The sequence below is a fragment of the Schistocerca americana genome, chromosome 5 (assembly GCF_021461395.2).
Source record: "Schistocerca americana isolate TAMUIC-IGC-003095 chromosome 5, iqSchAmer2.1, whole genome shotgun sequence".
NCBI classification, from domain to species: domain Eukaryota; kingdom Metazoa; phylum Arthropoda; class Insecta; order Orthoptera; family Acrididae; genus Schistocerca; species Schistocerca americana.
The window spans coordinates 590,747,203-590,766,319 of record NC_060123.1 but is presented as its reverse complement, the minus strand read 5'-3'; the positions used below and the strand labels follow the sequence as shown (position 1 = coordinate 590,766,319).

The 19,117-nt window shown below is 45.1% G+C and overlaps 1 pseudogene; it reads left to right on the top strand.

Annotated features, from left to right (window-relative positions):
* The first annotated feature begins 1,436 nt into the window (after positions 1 to 1,436).
* On the top strand, positions 1,437 to 1,554 carry LOC124616808 (annotated as a pseudogene).
* Positions 1,555 to 19,117: the final 17,563 nt, after the last annotated feature.

Genomic DNA, 19,117 nt, shown 5'->3' with positions numbered 1-19,117 from the left:
TATTTAGCAGCTCGAAGTACTTGTGGTCTAACAGTTCAGTACTACCCAGCAAGGATCGAAGTCCAGAAGGAAACGAAGTTCGTAAACGGCGGCGTGACGAAGTATGTTGATCACCAGAACAATTTCTAAAGGCGACCGTTCATCAGCACGACTTGGTTCGCTGGTTGATTCGGAGTAAGGGACCAAACAGCGAGGTCATCGGTCCCATCGGATAATGAAGAATGGGGAAGGAACTCGGGTGTGCCTTTTCGAAGGGATCATCACGGAATTTGCCTGAAGCGATTTAGGGAAATCACAGAGCACCTAAATCTGGATGGCCGGACGCAAGTTTGTACCGTCGTCCTCCCGAATGCGAGTCCAGTGTGCTAACAACTACGCCATCCCGCTCGGTGCAAGATTTATAACGGGTAAGTGACAGATCCGACATGGTGAAAACTTATCAAGCGCAGACAGCAGCTGGAGTACACCACTGAAACCCATCTTTTTCACTGTATATTCCACTCTCCACTTAGTTTTCAATGCACACTGAACACAAAAGATTAGGCAAGCTATCGAAGTCTGAGATGGATTTGTATAAGACTCACTTAAACGACATACGAAAAATTCATTACAAAGACCATCAGTGAAAGGTAACAAAAGTTAACTCGCATTACATTACTGTAACGTCGCAGCCAACCGAGATAAGTGACCTCACTTACTGTGACGAAATAACACAGCGTTTTACTCACCCACTCCCGTTTAACACACACGTTTCATCTAAGACTCCTCTGAGCCTGCTGCACTGCCTGGAAACGTTCCAAGCGAGGGTCACGGGTGCGGACGCCGGAGTGAGCGAAAGGTCACCGTTTTACGTGCTGCCGACGACGGCGTCATTAGAGGCGGAGAGGAAGCTCTGGTCGGAGAAAGATGTCAAGGAAACCGGCCGTGCCATTCGAAGGAATCAGCCCACCACTTGCCGTAAGCAACCGAGGGAAACCACCGAAAAAATGATCTTGATAGCCTGACATACATTTGAAATGTCGCCCCCTGGCTTAAGAACACTGCGGGACCACACTCGGTCTTTAATACAGAGGTCACTCGGACAGTGGCTAAGAAAGGCCTCTAGCGGAATTTAAAATCGCTCATTGCTTCCCTAGTCGATTTTTTTTTTTTCATGGTTCACGTTGGTTCTCCAATGAAGCTGTTGTTGTTTTACGCATCAACTTTAAATATAGATACTAGAATTCTTTTAGTGGAGTTCGTAGTAACCTTTCACTTGCAGTTCTTTTCAAAACGCACCGTTCGTCAGAGAATTGTAGTAAATAGTTAAAAATTCATATCGCTTCATTAATTAAATAATTAAATATCGTGGCCAAATTTACAGCCCCTAGGTGAACCTAAAATGACAGTTAATGTACAAAACTTTTCTGTTATTCTGTCAACATATAATCCCAAAAGGCAACGGCCTTGCCGCAGTGGATACACCGGTTCCCGTCAGATGACCGAAGTTAAGCGCTGTCGGGCGTCGCGGGTACTTGGATGGGTGACCATCGGGGCCGCCATGCGCTGTTGCCATTTTTAGGGGTGCACTCAGCCTCGTGATGCCCACTGAGGAGCTACTCGACCGAATAGTAGCGGCTCCGGTCAAAGACAACCATCATAACGGCTGGGAGAGCGGTGTGCTGACTACACGTCCCTCCTAACCGCATCCTCAGCTTGGGATGACGCGGCGGTCGGATGGTCCCGATGGACCACTTATGGCTTGAAGACGGAGTGCTTTAATAATTCCAAATGTAACAGAGATATCTCGAAATCTGATTCCAAAAGGAGAAAATATAAAAATGCGACAAATGAAACACTCAGAATGAAATACAGTCATCTAAAAAATGAGACAGATACAAAATGGCAAAGCATAAATGGCTGGACGAGATATCCAAAGCTGTACAAACCTATGCGAGTATGGGAAAAATAGAGTGATTAAATTAAAACGAAAAGATTAAATATGCCTTTGGAGGAACGAGAAGCACGTCTATTAATATTAAGAGCTTAAATGCCAACTCTGTACTAACCAAATACGGGAAGTCTAAAATGTAGAAGGAATATACACTGAGGTGACAAAGCTAAAGGATAGCGATAAGCATATACAGGGTGAGTCACCTAACATTACCGCTGGATATATTTCGTAAGCCATATCAAATACTGACGAATCGATTCCACAGACCGAACGTGAGCAGAGGGGCTAGTGTAATTGGTTAATACAAACCATAAAAAAATGCACGGAAGTATGTTTTTTAACACAAACCTACGTTTTTTAAAATGGAACCCCGTCAGTTTTGTTAGAACATCTGAACATATAAACAAATACGTAATCAGTGCTGTTTGTTGCATTGTAAAATGTTAATTACATCCGGAGATATTGTAACCTAAAGTTCACGCTTGAGTACCACTCCTCCGCTCTTCGATCGTGTGTATCGGAGAGCACCGAATCACGTAGGGATCCAAAGGAACGGTGATGGACCTTAGGTAGAGAAGAAACTGGAAAAGCACGTTACGTCCACATGCTAACACCTTTTTATTGGTCTTTTTCACTGACGCACATGTACATTACCATGAGGGGTGAGGTACACGTTCGACGGGCGTTTCATAGGACGTGGAGGACGCATAAATTGGCCAGCCCGTTCTCCTGATCTTAGCCCTCTGGACTTCTTTCCGTGGGGTACGTTAAAGGAGAGTGGGTACCGTGATGTGCCTACAACCCCAGAGGATATGAAACAACGTATTGTGGCAGCCTGCGGCGACATTACACCAGATGTACTGCGGCGTGTCCGACATTCATTACGCCAGAGATTGCAATTGTGTGCGGCAAATGATGGCCACCACATTGAACATCTATTGGCCTGACATGTCGGGACACACTCTATTCCACTCCGTAATTGAAAACGGAAACCACGTGTGTACGTTTACCTCACCCCTCATGGTAATGTACATGTGCGTCAGTGAAAAAGACCAATAAAAAGGTGTTAGCATGTGGACGTAATGTGCTGTTCCAGTCTCTTCTGTACCTAAGGTCCATCACCGTTCCGTTTGGATCCCTACGTGATTCGGTGCTCTCCGATACACACGATCGAACAGCGGAGGAGTGGTACTCAAGTGTGAACTTTCGGTTACAATATCTCCGGATGTAATTAACATTTTACAATGCAAAAAACGGCACTGATTACGTATTTGTTTATATGTTCAGATGTCCTAACAAAACTAACGGGGTTCCATTTTAAAAAACGTAGGTTTGTGTTAAAAAACATACTTCCGTGCATTTTTTTATGGTTTGTGTTAACCAATTACACTAGCCCCTCTGCTCACGTTCGGTCTGTGGAATCGATTCGTCAGTATTTGATGTGGCTTACGAAATATATCCAGCGGTAACGTTAGGTGACTCACCCTGTATACAGATGAGGACACTACCCCGTACACAAGGTATAAAGGGGCGGTGCATTGGCGGAGCTGTCATTTGAACTCAAGTGATTCACGTGAAAAGATTTCCGAAGTGATTGTGACCGCACTACGGGAATTAACACGCTTTAAACGAAGAATTGTATTGAAGCTAGACGCATGGGACATTTCTTTTCAGAATTCGTCAGGGAATTCAACATTCCGAGATCCACAGTGTCAAGAGTGTGCCGAGAATACCACGTATCAGGCATTGCCTCTCACCGTGGACAACGCAGTGGACGACGGCCTTCACTTAATGACCGACACCAGTGAAGTTTGTGTAAAGGGCTATGGCAGCAGATGGGCAACACAAGTGCCTTTGCTAAAAGCACAACATCGTATGCAGCGCCTCTTCTGGGCTCGTGACCATGTCGGTTGGACCCTAGACGACTCGATTCCGTGGCCTGGTCGTATAAGTCTTGAGATCAGTTGTAGGGTTAGAGTGTGGCCCAGACCTCTCGAAGCCATGGACCCATGTAGTGAGCAAGGCACTGCACAAGTTGGTAGTGGCTCCATAATGGTGTGGGTTGCGTTCCCATGGAATGGACTGGGTCCTCTGGTCCAACTGAACCTACATTGATTTGAAATGGTTATGTTCCACTACTCGGGCACCACATGCAGCCTTTCGTAGACTTTATGTTCCCAAATAACGATGCAATTTTTATAGATGGCATTGCGCCATGTCTCTGGGTCACAGCTGTTCGCGTTGGGTTGAAGAACGTTCTGGACAGTTCGTTCGAACGAATTGGGCACTCAGATCGCCCGGCATGAATCCTATTATGTGACATTATCAAGAGGTCAGTTAGTGCACAAAATCCTGCACCGGCGACTCTTTCGCAATTATGGAGGGCCACAGTGACAGCACGGCTCAGTATATCTACGGGGGACCTACAACGAACTGTTGAGACCATGCCACGTCGAATTTCTGCTTCCCGCCGGGCAAAAAGAGTCATGACACGAAATTAGGAGGTATCCCATGACTTTTGTCTTCTCACTTAATAGAGTCCATGTAACAGAAAAAACTTGAAGATAGTATTGTAGCAGGAGATAAAGAAGTAGGTAGATGCAGATTATTAGCCTTTCATTGCGAGAAGAAATTGACAGGGCACTGAAAGACCTAAGTAGAAACAAGGCTCCTGGAATAGACAAGATTCCCTCAGTATTGCTGAGACCATTACGAGAGGGACCGACGACAAAACTTTTCCACCTAATTTGATAGATAAACGGAAAAATGGAAAAGAGCGTTTGGCGTCATTGGGCGGGAGGCACCTTGCGGGGCAGGTCAGGCCGCCTTGGTGCAGGTCTTATTACATTCGACGCCACATTGGGCGACCTACGAGCCGGACGGGGATGAAATGATGATGAAGACAACACCCAGTCCCTGAGCGGAGAAAATCTCCGACCTAGCCGGGAATCGAACCTGAACCCGTAGGACGGCAATCCGCTGACCACTCAGCTATCGGGGCGGACTGAAAGACAGATGAGACAGACCAAGTACCCATATACTTGAAGAAGGATGAAGTAATTCCTATTTCAAATAGGCCAGGCTGTTGACAGGTGAGGACGTTACCGAACCATCGATTTAATAAGTCATGGTTGCAAAATACTGCCACGAATTATTTGCACAAGAATGGAAAACCTAGTACGAGTCGGATCTCGTGGCAGTTCAGGTTGGGTTCCAAAGAAACGCAGGAACGTATGAGGCGATACTGGTCCTACGACTAAACTTAGAAAATAGCCTGAAGATAGCCAAATCTATGTTTATATCGCTTGTAGATTTAGAGAAGGCTGTTGACAATGATGGCAACAATGGACTCTTTGAAACTGTGAAGGCTGGAGGGATAAATGTAGGGAGCAGAAAGTTATTTGTAAGTTGTACACAAATCAAGCTGGAGTTGTAAAAGACGAATGACATGAAGGGGAAGTAGTCTTTGGGAAGGGAATGAAATAGTGTTGTTGCCAATCCCCGGAGTCATTCCATCTTCGCACTGAGTAAGTAATAATACAGCTAAGAAGAAACTTGGAAAGGGGATTAAAGTTCAGAGAGTTGAAATAAACACTTTGAGGGTACGCAACGTTCAAACATTTTAAAGAGGTCGGCTATGAAAAATACTGTACGGTCGTTTATAACGAAACGTGCGAGATGGAACAAGATCTTTGAAAGCAAAAGGAAATTAAAATGCGCCCTCTTGCATGTGATGAGACTACGTTCACCCTCCACCAGAACACAGAACAGTGTTGCAAATGTCACACTGTAAGACACGATAACTGCTCGAACTTGGCAAGAAAGTTTGTGTATGATTTTCGTAAAGAAACACATTGCTACTGATTTCTATTAATTTTGAACACAGTACTCCTTTACAAAATCGTTAAGGCTTTCGTGGCCACTTGTTGACAAACTGCCTATTTGCTTCTGTCTCGGTTCTTCGGGTGACGTTCGTCTGATGATTTTACTGACGTTTCGCCACCACGAGTGGCTAGCATTGTCAAAGCTTCACCCTCCATTGCCAGTTCACCACCAGGAATTGTGGGTGAAGCTTTGACAACTCGTGCTGGTGAAACGTGAGTAAAATAATCAGACGAACTTCGGCCGAAGAACGCGAGACAGAAGCAAATAGCCAGTATTCCTTTAACTGTATACTCTTTAATAAGAAATATACAGTAATGTTTCTTGAGTTAATGTACTGTCTTAGAGTTTTTAAGAACAACGTTCTATTCAAATTTTACCAGTATTGTCACGTTGTCCCGTAGTCATTAATTTATACAAGTGGCAAAAATAATTGTGGTTAATATATTAAAATGAAAATTGTAGAAGTATACTCCGCAAAAAAATTAAAGGATGACTTTTTCGTGGGTGTCACCGAAGGTGTTTCCGAAATTCTTGGGAGGGGGGGGGGGGGGGTATAGCGGGCGGACTAGGGAGGCGGAGTGTTACAGGGACTCTTTGCCGTTTCACTCACGCACATGTTAATGTTGCACTCCCGCGTGGTCATGCTACAGGAGGTCAAAGGAAGTTTGAAAAAGCGTAAGTACGCTTTCCTGCTTGTGATAGCTTTCAGATTTAGTTGAATAGTTTTGAACGGAGCCTAGTAGTTGAAACCGGCACACGAGAGCAAAAAATGCGGCATCGCGGCATTCGAAAGTGGTGCGATCACATTCAATGGGGATACAACCCCACAATGTCCGTAGAGAAGAGCTGAAGCGTCCAATGGTGTCAGCAGTGTAAAAGTTTGTCGAGAATATCTTGGAATTGTTCATAGACCTGCGAACTGTCGGTTTCGAAGGCGAAATGTGTGGGAACCAATGCGTCAGGGAAAAGGGTGGTTACATTGTGAAACTTCCCCTTTGAAAGAAAAGAAAGACTATGCTGTAAACTTCTACGTTTTTGATACAAAAACAGCTGAGTAAAACTGAACGTACTCAGACAGTTTTCTCTTTACTTATTCCGATCTTTTCTAAATTGACACACAATATTTTAGCGCAACGCAGTCTGACTTTTAACAATCCCTATCCTTCATGAATCACCTCACAAAAATCTTCGTTACTCGAACTGCTGAAATACAGCGACCGCCAATACTGCCAGCTAAATAAAAGATTCTAACTACTGAAGACACCAACTACTGATAGGCATATAGTTAGCAAATGAAAGATTTTGATAGCGAACAAACAATGTATTTATCTTAATAGTGTTCAAAAGTCAAAATATATATACAAATTCTTGACATCTCTTTTGACAAATTTCCTTTTTCTGACGGACACACGTCTAAATCGTCCGCTGATATTAACATCTCAAAACTCTGGCATCTCTCTCTCCACATTCTCTACTGTTGGCGGCTCACCTCCAACAGCCCAACACTGCTCGCTGTTCACATCCAACTGCCCAACACTACACTAGCGAATAATCCAACAATGAGTCCAACCAGCCACATACTACACACAGCGCAGTCAGCGATTTTCATACAGAGCGCTACATGCCGTCACCAACATAAAAACCTACAACAGCCTACTTACAATTGACGGCCATTGTGGCCCCCCTGAGGCCTTTCCGTGTTAGGTTTGAGCGGCGGTCTGTGAAATGTTTTTCTCGGCCATTCATAAGGAAACCGCGTGACTCCAACGTTGGGTGTCACGAATCTGACCTCCATCGTACAGACGTCCAAAGAAAGGCTGAAAAGTGGGTAAGATAGGCTGTGACGACCTTGTCGTTGTGTGACACGTCCGCGGTGGCGTTGGGCAGAATTTTGTTGAAATTTGGCGCCAATGTGACGTCACTAGCCCACACGAACTTCTCATCTCTGGCTTCGTGTATCGATAGCTTACTGTATGCCGCGTCGCCGAGTCGAGTGTGACGTCACAGGCAACCACGGTTCTGCACCATTACAGAGAAAGGGTGGAGGCACTGTGGAGTCAAATTTGAAAGATATGCATTGGAATAGGAGACAACGCGAGGTTTCGAAAAAGTGATCCCTCATTTCTGTTCCGCATTCTACACTCATGCTCATAAATTAAGGATAATGCTGATACATGGTGAAACAACGCTCTGGTGGGCGGTTTGCGGGTTTAAATCACCTCAGGGTACGACCATGCGGTGCATTTGACCTGTGGTCGCCGCACGGTGGCGCTGGGAGCAGTCCACATATGCAGAGGTGTGTTGGTGCATGTCAGAGTACGTTGCAGCGAGTAAGTGTGCAGACATTTTCAGACCTGATAATGGTGACTGTGTGTTGAAAATGGATCAAAGAACACGTATTGATAACGTTATGAGGGGTAGAATACTAGGGCGACTAGAGGCTGGTCAAACACAGCAGGTCGTAGCACGGGCCCTTTGTGTGCCACAAAGTGTGATCTCAAGATTATGGCAACGATCGCAGCAGACAGGAAACGTGCCCAGGCGCTACAGTACGGGACGTCCACAGCGTACAACACCACAAGAGGACCGATATCTCATCAGTGCCAGCAGACGGCCACGGAGTACTGCAGGTAGCCTTGCTCGGGACCTTACCACAGCCACTGGAACAGTTGTCTCCAGACACACAGTCTACAGACGACTGAACAGTCATGGTTTATTCGCCTGGAGACTTGCAAGGTGCATTCCACTGACACCTGGTCACAGTAGAGCCCGTAAAGCCTGGTGTCAAGAACACAGTACGTGCTCATTGGAACAGTGGTCCCAGGTTATGTTCACGGACGAGTCCAGGTATAGTCTGAACACTGATTCTCGCCGGGTTTTCATCTGATCTAAACCACGAACCAGATACCAACCCATTAATGTCCTTGAAAGGGATATGTATGGAGGTCGTGGTTTGATGGTGTGGGGTGGGATTATGATTGGTACACGTACACCCCTGCATGTCTTTGACAGAGGAACTGTAACAGGTCAGGTATATCGTGACATCATTTTGCACCGCCTTTTCAGGGGTGCAGCGGGTCCCACCTTCCTCCTGATGGATGATGACGCACGACCCCACCACGCTGCCATCGTGGAGGAGTACCTTGAAACAGAAGATATCAGGTGAATGATCTGCCTGTTCTCCAGACCTAAACCCCATCGAGCACGTCTGGGACGCTCTCGGTCGACGTATCGCTGCACGTCTTCAAACCCCTTTCAGGAGCTCCGACAGGCACTGGTGCAAGAATGGTAGGCTCTACCCCAGCAGATGCTCGACCACCTGATCCAGATTATGCCAACCCGTTGTGCGGCCTGTGTACGTGTTCATAGTGATCATATCCTATATTGAAGTCGGAGTAGATGCGGCGGAAACAGTGGCGTTCTGTTTCGGGACGGTTTTCTCAACTTATCACCAATACCGTGGACTTCCAGATCTGTGTCGTGTGTGTTCCCTATGTGCCTCTGCTATTAGCGCCAGTTTTGTGTAGTGCCACGTTGTGTGGCATCACATTCTGCAATTATCCTTAATTTATGAGCATGAGTGTAGATAGAGTAGAATAAAACACCATTCTGTTAACACAGACAAACAAATTAACCTCCAAAAATGAATTAGCTAAAATGGTTAACCGCTAGCGTCATCAACTTTTCCCCGTTTCACTACTTCTTACTGAATTAATTAGATTCACAGGAAATGGGTGAAGGTAACGCTGTTGAAATTAATGAAGAGGTAGCGAAATGAAATGACAAACTGCCTATTGGCTTCCGTCTCGGGTTCTCCGGTCGATGTTCGTCTGATGATTTCACTGACCTTTTTTTTTTCATAATGCAGGGCTCAGTCGTAATATATTTGTTGAAAGTCAGTACCGCCATTAGACTGTTGCGTATTTGCAGTGTTACATTTACACTTGCACGATCATGATTTCGTCTTCGAAGTGCCATTATCAAGTGTTTTAAGTGTTATACAGTGCCTAATATGGCATACTCTTGTATTTAAAATACACTATTAGACACATCTTAGGCACTGTATAACAATTAAAACACTTGATAATGGCACTTTGAAGCCAAAATCATGATCGTGCGACTGTAAATGTAACACTGCAAATAAACAACAGTCTAATGGCGGTACCGACTTTGAAGAGGAGATTTTACTGACGTTTCGCCAGCACGAGTGGCTGGCATTGTCAAAGCTTCACGCTCCAATGCTGGTGGTGAACTGGAGCCGAGCACGCGGCCGCAGACTACATGCACCTGACACGCCACTCGTGTTGGCGGAACAGTAAAATCATCAGATGAACGTCGGCCGAAGAACCCGAGACAGAAGCCAAAAGGCAGTTTGTCAACAAGAGGCCACGAACGCCTTAACAGTTTTGAAATGAAGTGGTTTGACGGCCGAAGTGGCCGTGCGGTCCTGGGCACTGCAGTCTGGAACCGCGAGACCGCTACGGTCGCAGCTTCGAATCCTGCCTCGGGAATGGATGTGTGTGATGTCCTTAGGTTAGTTAGGTTTAACTCGTTCTAAGATCTATGGGACTAATGACCTCAGAAGTTGAGTCCCATAGTGCTCAGAGCCATTTGAACCAAATGGTTTGACCCTCAGAAATACTAATCTCCAATTAAATCAGTTTGCCGTGACTCATGAAAATTAGTGCTACGCCAGCCAAGACTCAAAACAGTTGCCCGGCATGGGTCACCTTACTCATTAAACTATCTGAACTCAAAGCTCCCTGGGCGTCCAGGTCACTGTGCGCCACGTTTTACTGGAGTGCGTTTTATTTTCTGACCAGCGGGCCACGGCTGACTTGCTGGCGCGGCGGATCTGCCATCTCTTTTAGGAAATACTCGAACGAATGTGCTTCTGTGACTTGTCCAATGTTTTTACCAAGATTTTAGGGAGAGGGTCTTAATTTGTTCACAGGGTAACAAGCTCGCTCGTATCTTATGTAAGTTGCCAGCCAATGACAATTTCCTTTGGCATTCTAGGTGCTCCGTTTTCGTTTTCCTTACGTTTTATTTTCTTATACAGCATTTTCCTTCTTTTCCTGATTTCTTTGCGTGTTTGTTTAGGTTTTGCTTAGTCTGTCCACATTCTTTTCTTTTTATGTGTGTCAGAGCGCTGATGACCTCGACGTTGAGCGCCCGTAAGCCCCAACACACACACACACACACACACACACACACACACACACAGAAAGCTTCCGTTGCCACTCGGATGTCTCCCTTACGACTTCCGAACGTACAGACTGTTTTCCATACCAGAATAGTACGAGACCTGGAGGTGTTCAGGCCACGTTATAATCCCGCTCTGGCCGAAAAGCCGGAAATCTCGGTTCGAGTCCTGGTTCGGCAGAAATTTTCCGTTACTCGTAACATGATGAAACGAACCTTCCCGTGTTTGTTTTGAAATGCGATTGTCACTTGGACAGAGTGGTGTGGTATACTGTATGTGTGACGTTCCGTGAAGAAGCCGAGGCGGCCCTCACTGGCTCCCAGACAGACGGAGAGACTGGTATTCAAATGAGGGCAGTGCGTGGGTGGGGCTGGCAGGGCGTGGCCCACGCACGAGGCAGACGCACGTGACGTCACGGGGTCACAGGCACGCCTCGCCCAGCGCGCCAGATGCCGGTCCCACTAGCAAGTGTTTCAAGCGCTGCGTTTCGACTAAAGAACCCATCGTCAAGTGACAACTGATATACGTCGCTAGTGTGCTAACTTTCAGCAAGACATCAAAATCGTCTTTATAAACGAACGACCAATACTGCAAAATTAATACACTGCCAGAAAAGAAAAAAAAAGATCGAGCAGACAGTTGATAGACACAGGCGGCATGTGTCAGCGAGTATTGTCCTGTTGAAATATGCCAGCACGACAGTGTCACGTGAGAGGTAGCATATGATGACCCAGGACGTTCGCGTTGTACGTGTGTGCCGTCAAGAGTTCTCACCAGCTGGGGCCTGAAGTCATACCTGATGGCTCTGCACGCCCTGACTCCAGAAGTAACACCGGACAGCTCAGAACCGCGCCTCGTCAGTGCACGCAGTACGACGCAAGCCACCACACGTGCATGCTTCCAAGTCACGGCGCCACTCCAAATGCAGGCGTCTGTGTTGTGCTAACGTCACGTACGTGTGAGGCGACAGTTCTCTAGTACGGCTGCTGCTGGTCTCCCACCAATGGTGTTGGATGACACTGTATAATGCAGAGTGTCCATTACTTGTTCTTGGATGCCAGGGGCAGACATGAAGGGGTTACGATGCGCCTGGTGCTAGTGCTGTTGAGAAAGTATAATATATCGATAGTTTTCCGTAATGAATCGATACATGTTGGCGATATTTATCCCAAGATATATGTACACTGCTAGCCACCGTAAATGCAACACCCTGAAGGAAGCATCCGAATCAAGTGAAATTTACGCCATGGGTTTGCAGCGATGAGATATGCAACTGATTAGAATTTCAGCGCAGACGCACATCACGCGCGCCTGTGGCGCCACCTCATAGCGCCATTTAAGGCTTGGCGATTTCGACGAGTATACGTTCGGCACGTGTGTTTACCTTGTGGTTGTTTCACAAGACGATCAGCTATGCCTCGTAGACAACAGCGAACATCGTTTGATCAAGTATCCGAGTTCGACAGAGGAAGGATAGTGGCTTACCGAGATTGTGGATTATCATACAGAGAAATCGCTAGTCGTGTTGGACGAAACCAAGCAACTGTTAATGCGGATATGTGACCGTTGGATGCAGGAGGGTACGACGGACCGACGTGGTCGATCGCATTCACCTCGGTGCACCACTGCACGTGCTGATAGGCAAATTGTGCGCATGGCAGTGACGGATCGCTCAGTGACATCCCGAACCATAGCACAGCACACTGCGTCTGTAACGCATCATCCAGTGTCTGCGCGTACCATTCGACGCCGTTTACAGCAGAGTGGTCTGTCCGCAAGACGTCCATTGCTTCGTCTACCATTGACGCAGAACCACAGACGTCTCCGTCGCCAATGGTGTGATGACAGACGGATGTGGACGGCAGAATGGAATGACGTTGTCTTTACTGACGAGGCACGCTTCTGTCTGCAGCACCACGATGGTCGGATTCGAGTGTGGAGACACCGAGGAGAGAGGATGCTGGACAGCTGCATTATGCACCGCCACACTGGTCTTGCACCGGGTATTATGGTATGGGGCGGTATTGGATATTACTCTCGCACGCCTCTAGTACGCATTGCCGGTACTTTAAATAGCCGGCGCTACATATCCGAGGTGCTGGAGCCAGTTGTCCTTCCTTACCTTCAGGGCTCGGCCACAGCCATATTTCAACAGGATAATGCGCGACCACACGTGGCACGCATTGTCCAAAGGTTCTTCGTCAATAATCAGATTGAAGTGCTTCCCTGGCCGGCTCGCTCTCCGGATCTTTCGCCGATAGAAAACATGTGGTCCATGGTTGCTCAACGAGTGACCCAGATTACATTCCCAGCTGCCACACCAGATGGTCTTTGGCAACGTGTGGAAGCTGCTTGGGCTGCTGTACCCCAGGAACACATCCAACGTCTCTTTGACTCAATGCCGAGACGTGTGGCAGCGGTGATCTCCAACAATGGCGGCTACTCTGGCTACTGATTCTGGCAGGAACCACATGTCACAGACGTCTGTAAACGTAATCATTTGATACTTGGTCAACATGTTATCTACAAAATAAATTTTGTTGTGCTACCTCTTGTCTTTCTTGGTGTTGCATTTACGGTGACCAGCAGTGTATATCAGAATGGTAATACCGAGTGTGATATTTATTTGATATTAAACTTTTTTCTCAATTTTCGGTAAATATTTACGCTTGTTCTTTTGAAATTGTGGTAGAACATAATTTTACTTTCACTGTGTTAAGGAATCTTGCTACTTTTTGAGCTTTCATCACATCCAGCCTTTCCCTTTGACTGTGTGAAGCAACTGTACGTGGCGCTGTGAATGGAATAACAGAATTTCTGATGTGATGAAATAGCACATCAGTTGCGTTAACACTTTCAACACTGCCCTCTTTACACCCAGCACTTGGCTGCGAACTGGCATATTTAGTGGATGTTTGAAATTAGATTGCAAAGAACGGAAAAATGATAGGAATATGATTCTCGCATCATTTAAAAGGACAAAGTAAGAGCTTTACATGAGTGTGAGTTTATTGTACAATATAAAATACAAATGGGTGTTATAATTAAAAAAAGAAGACACAAAAATATCGTGGATGAAAAAGTTTTACATGATCTCTCTCTTGAGTAGTGCCATTATTACTGTATCTAAATTTAAAACAAAATATCACTGGACTGTATTACTGCAGGTACCTGTAAGCTAGAGTATTTTAATAGTTCAGATGTAGTTGGCCTTCGTGTGAAAATCCTGGAAACACTGTGGGACGTAAAGACCAACGCCACAGTCCTTGCACCACCGTTTACTTTCCTTCCTGATGCGCTTACCCGTCTCTTTCTTCCCCCTGTCTGAACATACTTTGCAATACCTAGTAGTATTCACCTTGTTTGCAGTGGGTGGGACCTTCTCTGGAAAGTGCCTTGCAAATGTCCTCTCAATTTGTGAGGATGAAGCGGCTTGTTGCTGAAAAATATTTCCGCCCTTCTCAGCCAATTTCTTCCCCACTCTGTGAATAAAGTCTACTAGGGATACATTCTTCCTAGTCTTCTCTTGATATAAAATAAAACTGTTGACAGTTGACACGATAAACAAATGGAAAAACAGCTTTTTCCACCACTTGAAAGTTTTTCGGGCAAACGGATAATAGCTGGAGAACTGATCTGCTCTGTCAACCCCAGCTTTATTCTTATTGTAATCAATAATAACGTCTGGCTTTACAATTTCTGCTATTCCACCTTTGGCCCTCACTTGAATACTAGTGATGGTAGACTTATGCTTTGTGGAAAGAAAAAAAAAACATCTCGTTTTGACTTCCACTTCACTGCCAAGAGATGGTGTTTCCTTTGAAAAACTATCTTTTTTTTAGTTTTAGTCTTCTGCATATTCGTCGCAAACCTTTCCTGTTTTTCATTACAATTCCCACTCCAAGAGCTTTATTTTCCCACAACATGTTCAAAAAAGATGGACTGGTGTAGTACCTATCCATATAAATGCAATGTCCTTTACCAAAGTACTGTGAACACAACCTTTTTACAAGGCCCTCGATACTTTTGTCAACACTGCCTACAGAACCAGAATATACATCACAGTTTAGCATATAACCAGTTGATGAATCGCAGAGAGCATACAATTTTATTCCACATTTATTGGGTTTGTTTTTCATGTGTACTCTGAAGCTTCTTGTACCACGAAAGGGACACATTGCCTCATCTATTGTCAGATTCATGCCTGGACGAAAACTAACTTTTGCTTTTATTCACAAAGAAATCAAACAAATGCCTCACTTTGTGAAGCGGGTCGTGCTTTTCTTCGCCTCTGCTAATGAACGTAGCATTGTCGTTCAAGTGTAACATCGACAATGTAGCGCAAAATCGATCGCGACTCAACAATTTACTCGCAAATCCTGTCTGCGGAAACGGGTCTGTTGACCAATAATCACTGATTTTCGGCAATGACGAGGCACATATGCAAAATAATAAATCTCTTGCAATTTTACTGCAGACCACTTATGCCAAACAGAGTTCGTTTTCAGGCTACCTTTGTGTTTCATTGTCGTAATAACGTTACCAGCTTACAGATTCGTTTCACTTTTGATGAGCCGAATAAGGTCGTCATCAAAGAAATAACCAAAATATCGAAGCTCCTCAGTGGCATCTGAAAAATGCGATGCTACGTCGACTACTTCCGGGAAATCCGGCAGTGCTGGCTAATCGTCCAGTTGCGACTAGTCTCGCTCTTTGTGCTCAGTGAGGCACACAGTACCAGGTACCACAATGGTCTGTACCATTGTCTGCATAGAAAAAAATAATGCTAAGATTGGTACTAAAAGGTACTAAATGCTAGTGAAGTAATGAACATTACTCACAATACAAAATGCAGTAATGAACTCTTCACTTTATGAACAATTGAGACATATACGAGGGCAGTTCAATAAGTAATGCAACACATTTTTTTTCTCGGCCAATTTTGGTTGAAAAAACCGGAAATTTCTTGTGGAATATTTTCAAACATTCCCGCTTCGACTCGTATAGTTTCATTGACTTCCGACAGGTGGTAGCGCTGTACGGAGCTGTTAAAATGGCGTCTGTAACGGATGTGCGTTGCAAACAACGGGCAGTGATCGAGTTTCTTTTGGCGGAAAACCAGGGCATCTCAGATATTCATAGGCGCTTGCAGAATGTCTACGGTGATCTGGCAGTGGACAAAAGCACGGTGAGTCGTTGGGCAAAGCGTGTGTCATCATCGCCGCAAGGTCAAGCAAGACTGTCTGATCTCCCGCGTGCGGGCCGGCCGTGCACAGCTGTGACTCCTGCAATGGCGGAGCGTGCGAACACACTCGTTCGAGATGATCGACGGATCACCATCAAACAACTCAGTGCTCAACTTGACATCTCTGTTGGTAGTGCTGTCACAATTGTTCACCAGTTGGGATATTCAAAGGTTTGTTCCCGCTGGGTCCCTCGTTGTCTAACCGAACACCATAAAGAGCAAAGGAGAACCATCTGTGCGGAATTGCTTGCTCGTCATGTGGCTGAGGGTGACAATTTATTGTCAAAGATTGTTACAGGCGATGAAACATGGGTTCATCACTTCGAACCTGAAACAAAACGGCAATCAATGGAGTGGCGCCACACCCACTCCCCTACCAAGAAAAAGTTTAAAGCCATACCCTCAGCCGGTAAAGTCATAGTTACAGTCTTCTGGGACGCTGAAGGGGTTATTCTGTTCGATGTCCTTCCCCATGGTCAAACGATCAACTCTGAAGTGTATTGTGCTACTCTTCAGAAACTGAAGAAACGACTTCAGCGTGTTCGTAGGCACAAAAATCTGAACGAACTTCTCCTTCTTCATGACAACGCAAGACCTCACACAAGTCTTCGCACCCGAGAGGAGCTCACAAAACTTCAGTGGACTGTTCTTGCTCATGCACCCTACAGCCCCGATCTCGCACCGTCGGATTTCCATATGTTTGGCCCAATGAAGGGCGCAATCCGTGGGAGGCACTACGCCGATGATGAAGGAGTTATTGATGCAGTACGACGTTGGCTCCGACATCGACCAGTGGAATGGTACCGTGCAGGCATACAGGCCCTCATTTGAAGGTGGCGTAAGGCCGTAGCATTGAATGGAGATTATGTTGAAAAATAGTGTTGTGTAGCTAAAAGATTGGGGAATAACCTGGTGTATTCCAATGCTGAATAAAACAACCCCTGTTTCAGAAAAAAAATGTGTTGCATTACTTATTGAACTGCCCTCGTACATACCTGAATCATCACTTGTACTTTCGTCTTGAGAGTACGAATCCTCTTTGTCAGAATCGTCAATTTCAGATCCTGCATCTCCATGAAGAATATCTAAAGTCTCTGCCTCCGTCAACTCACTGCGCGATATTTTCACGATCGTAAACGCCTGTGAATGAACTGCAGGTTACTTCGTCTTTGCTGTGCTCACAGCCGCTGCCAGCATGAGATAGCCGATAAGTGCTTGCCTCTTGCGGAAGAAGAATGAAATACCTCCCCATTAGTTGACGAAACTGCTTCGGAGACCCGCTAAACGCGCTTACGGAGCCAAATAAAGGCTCGCCCGTACGGTGTACGGGCGCCGTCGCCAGCGTCAGGGCAGCCGCGCGCCCGTATGGCGTACGGTAGGGTGACCAAATTATTTTCGGTGAAAACCGGGATACATTCATCCGGGTGCCAATGGACACCTCATTCCACATGTACCCAGGTTTCTTAATTTTAAATATTAATGTTTTGTTGATACATTTTGTTAACCCGATTATTATAACTAATAAGAGGATACTAAAGATTGATATAATCTAGATTATCTGTATAATTAATGACATTTAATAAACGTATACAGTAATAAAGAAATGTATTACCATTTTACAAAATTTTACAGCCATTCAACTTTTAATCAATTAATATTAACATGAGCTTTAACATTACTGAGCACTTGTAGATGGAATTGACTGTCCTTGGAGAAAAGGGTATTTTTTCACTGCCTCCAGCCTTCTTGATCGTGTCTTTGTTCTTTGAGCCACAGTGATAAAACTCGGCGCAATCCGTATTGTAGTTGTACTGGATCTGCAGGATTGCTTCAAGAGACTCCACCTCCATTCTGTTTCTTTCATCAGTCCACTGGATATTCATGAACGAAAATATTATTTCCACATTGACATTATGGGCTGGGATTGCAAATAAATACCTTGCAATTATTACCAACTCAGAGTAATGCTGAAGACAGTCACAGCTTTTAAAATAACTCACCCACTCCTCATGACATTCCAATGGTGTTATTTTTTTTCATCATTCCACTTGTGAAGACTTTCTTCAACAAAATTTTTCAGTATGCCGAACTGATCAAAGAGAACGGAATCATCGATTTCAATCTCTTCACTCTTCAAATAAGAAACTGTCTCTTCAACGCTTTCCCATTTTGGCACTCTCTTCAGTAACACCCAATCAGACACCGGCGATGAGGGTAAATATGAGGCGCTCCACTTGCTGAGATATTCTACACAAGTGTCATAAAACTTGTTAACTTCTTCTCTAAAACTCCTTTCCGCTGCTTCTGATACTTCTGCTCTTGTAAGGACAAATTTAACATTAAAAGAAATGAACTGCTGTTCTCTCCTCTTAGTAACAGTTTCCAGAGTATTTTTCAAAACATCATTTACCTCTATTACACTTTTCGTGCTTCCCTCAATTTCCTTTATCCCATGCTGCAAAGTGCTAAGCTGACTGTGAATGAACCATAAGCAGGCTTCACTTAAAGGGTTACTGAAAAACTGAAGCAATATTTTGGGGGCTTTGTCCTCATTTAGGAAAAAATCTTTTAACGGTTCAAACAGGCGGATTACACTTTCAACTGCTGGAAACAGTGATAACCAGCGAGTTTTCGAGTGACACATTACATTCATATATGTAGTTCCCACATAATCACAGAACTCCTTAAGCCCCTCTCTTCTAACAGTATGTATGTAAAAGTGTGAGTATCCCTTCGTGACGATAGTTTCAACATCACAGCTTAAACTGTCGGCAGACGTCTGCACGCTATCGTGTAAAACATGTGCAGGGCACCATATGCCTTCAATGTTTTCATGCAATGTTGCCTT